Raw genomic sequence first — 4,158 nt, 5'->3', positions numbered from 1 at the left:
AAACGTCGCCATTTTGTTATTTTTGGATAGATTTCATTTTCTGAGGTTCACGACATAACCACACTCATACTAAACAAGAATCTTTATCGATTTTTTGATTCAGATGATTCTTACGACCTGTAGGACGGTCGCCAGCGAGGTCCTTTTTTTTCGCAGTGGTCCACGGCGCACCATGCCCTACCTCGGGATTTTCATAAAATGACTTAAAATTTTTTTACAAGCAACTTAAAAGTACCATAAATATACCTGAAAAAGTTTGAGTGTCTATATTTTTTACTTTCCTCAAAAAAAAATCATGAAAATAGCCTATTTTTCGGCCTTACTAATGAGAATGTACCCTTAATATTAAAATATCGAAATGACATATGATATGAAAAAATTTTATCAAATCCAGTCATATCCGTATCTAAAAGAGTCAACCATGTTTAGTCTGATTATTATTCTATGCAATGTCATCTTTAATATTAATTTGCTTATATAAGAAAATGTTCAATTTTTTCAAGATGATTGGAAAAAAACTCTAATGCTTTTATTGCACAGTGGCAAGTTTTATTAAAATCATAAATGAGCAGCCAGATTGAATCATCGTTTAGTCTCTCGATGAAGTTACTTTATTAAGTTTGTGACGAGGTGTTTCTTCGAAATTTGTTTCGGCTTCATCAAAGAAATTATTCCGTTGATTCAATCACACGAATCCTTTTTATAATCAAAGTCAGAGCACAGACTGCAGAATTGTTGAGCATCTAGAACGAATGGAAAGATTGTGACTAATTAAAATCAAAAGCATAAATTTGAGAATTTTAGCAACAAGAGTGTTACAACAGGATTTATGTGAATTGACATAAATATAATAGCTCATGTATAACAGTCAAGGTGGAGAAGGCAGGTATTATTTATTATACCTATATCTATATCTATATCTATATCTATATATATTTTATCTCGTAATTGGTCGTATTAGGTTTTTATAATTATATAAAACATATGCAATTTATAATTTTTACAAGTACTCTACTCAAGTTTTTAATAGTATATCTAAGTAGGTTGAACTAATTTAAGATGTACAAATACGTGTATACGTTTTATCCCTAATTGAAACTAGTTTTTATTTTAAAATCAGTAGTGTAGAAGATTTTTACATGGATAGGTAAATGTCGAAATTCAACTGTGAACGTCGAGCAAACTAATTAAGATAACTTTAACAGGAGCGTCGGAGTTACACGTGGTTGCTAGTGAACGCGGTGACGATAATTACGTTACAGATCGGGAATTTTCGGGCTGTAGAGGTGAGATGACGACTTCCTTCGCTCTACATGCTACATGCCGTTAACTAATTCTACTCACGTGATACGGAAATGTTTCAGCACTGTTGATATCTTTGCATTACCTTTAACATTTGGTTGTTAAAGTATATAGATCGAGACAGGAACAGAATATTTTAAAAAGATACTATTTCTTATTCTGTTATTATTTTTACCGAATAAATTTATGTGGATGTGCGTGCGCGCGCGCGCGTGTGAATGTGTGTGTTTATGTAGGAGATAAAACCCATCTTCATTAGTTTGTCAACTATAGTTTCATTAATTTGTTCCATATTGAAAAAAAATGCAAGTTACATTATACAGGGTAGTCCACTTAAATCGAACATCTTGAATATCTCGCTTATTTTTGATGATATAAAAAAACGTTTCAAATGAAAGTGGAAGGATTTTGATGGGGACGTATTTTGATTATATTGGTTTTTTTCTAAGTGGAGACGCCAAAAAGATATAAAGCTCACCTCAACTTTTTTAAATGGAATTGTATACTATGATTTTGTTTACACAATATGATTCCTTTAATTATCCTGCATATAAAAGTATTAAGGTAGCTATATCAAAAAATCAATAGTTTATGAAATATTTTACACTTTATTCTGGCACATATTAACATAAAATGTTAAATAACTCTTAAACTATTAACTTTTTGATAATCGTACCTTAATACTTTTATGAACAAAATAATAAGATGAATCAGTTGGTGGAAAGAAAAACACAAAGTTAATTATTTAAAAAATTATCCATTTTGCATACATATTTTTTTAAACAACGATATGTTTTCTTTGCACTAATTGATTCATCTCATTATTCTGTTCATAAAAGTATTAAGGTACGATTATCAAAAAGTTAATAGTTTACGAGTTATTTAACATTTTATGTTAATATATACCAGAATAAAGTGTAAAATACATATTGTGTAAAAAAAATCATACAATTCCATTTAAAAAATTTGAGGTGATCTTCATATCTTTTTGGCGCCTCCACCTAGAAAAAAAACAACATAACTAAAATGTGCCCCCCTCGAAATCCTTCCACTTTCATTTGAAACATTTTTTTATATCCTCAAAAATAAGCGAGATATTTAAGATGTTCAATTTAAGTGGACAACCCTGTATAGAACATTTCTGCGCTGACATCGATATCTGTCCATCTTTTCCAATTGCAGTTCGGCTACTAAGCTAAAGATAAGAATATTAGGTACCTATACCCTGAGTACACTGTGCCTTTTATTGGAAAACATCTTTTCTTAGTCCAAATAAGTAAGATAAAAATAAACATGTTTTGTTTTCAGAAGGAAACAAACTTTATCACAAAATATAAACTTTTACATGTCGCTAATTAAATAAATTTATGATAATCTTTATCTATTCTATCTAACAGAAATTGTATCAAAACCTGGTGTATACATTTTCATAATTTTACAATTTTCGATATTAATAATCTTGATAATAAACCGCGACCTAAAACTTTGGTTAAAAGTAATTCATTAAATTTTATCTATAGGAGGTTGTAAGGAGAACGCAATATGTTAAGAATTGCTTGAAATTTGGAACATAGCTTTATCTACAAAGCATGCTTTTATGTAAAATTTTTCAGATTTTTTTGACCAGCGTTTTTCTGTAAATTAATAACAAAATTCTGGATTTTATAATAGACTATCTCTCTTTCTCTTATAGGAGACTCGATTCTATGTATCTGTTTTCAACAAATATTAATATTTGAAATGTTAAGAATCGAATAAATTTATGTTTAATATATAAAGTATAGCATATTAAAAATATATTTGAACATTAAAACAACTTTTACCACTCAGTTTATTAACAATAGTAAAAAATATAACCAAAGATGTGATACTTTTGCCATTGAAACTGTTTGATGGAGAAAATGTAGCAACCTTGTTTCATCATCGCGAATCAAGAATATTCTATCAGTTGAGTAGTGCCGTCAAAGTCTCATTACGAATGCTTCTAAGCATTTGACTTACTAATTATAGAAAAAAAATTGTACTAAATAATTAGTCAAAGAACGCTTCAAAACATTTATAGCGTCACGTTAATCTTATCTACCCGTCAGACATTGCAGTCAGACATTGCAGTTTGCAGTGTTACCAACTTCGATTTTTCAGTTTTACACCGTTGCCAAATCATTTCTTGAGGTAAAAATATTTATTGTTCTAAAAAATATATGTTTATCTTTGAAACTTTTACATTAATAAACACTAATACTTTTTGCATTTTAATTGAATTATAATCAATATTTCTTTAAATTTTAGCTATTTATTTCTTCAAATTTTAATGTTCAAATGTTGGCTACACTCCATATTTCTTTGTATTAAAGCATTCCCCTCTCACTGCCCGCCTCAGCCTTACAACCTCCTTAAGGGGATCCTAAAGCAAAGCTCGAACTCCGACAAAATCACTAGATGTCGCGCCGCGCGCCATACATCGACATGTCTTTATACTACCACAGCAATATCTCACGCACCTATGATACACGCAGTTACACATACGTGTCAATTTTCGTACAACGAATTCGTCGCGATAAAGCGTCTAAATCTAATTCTAAGAACTCGATGTTGTATGTTCGTGCAGATTACGTGTTTGGGAACTATTATTTCGTACGTTCGGGTTGCAAAGTTTTCATATCAAGCAAACGTTGTCACAATTTGACAGCTGAAACGCCATGTTACACTAAGAAATGGTAAAAAATATATCGATTTCGAAATTTTTGATCATTCTCAGCGTAGACTCCACTTCACAAACACGTATTAATGCGTATACTTTAATCCTGGAAAAGGATTTTCCAATCCGTGAAAGAGAAAAAGAGTATTTGTTATACA

This window comes from Trachymyrmex cornetzi, unplaced genomic scaffold (assembly GCF_001594075.2).
Source record: "Trachymyrmex cornetzi isolate Tcor2-1 unplaced genomic scaffold, Tcor1.1 scaffold111, whole genome shotgun sequence".
Taxonomy (NCBI): domain Eukaryota; kingdom Metazoa; phylum Arthropoda; class Insecta; order Hymenoptera; family Formicidae; genus Trachymyrmex; species Trachymyrmex cornetzi.
This window is presented reverse-complemented; position numbering follows the sequence as displayed.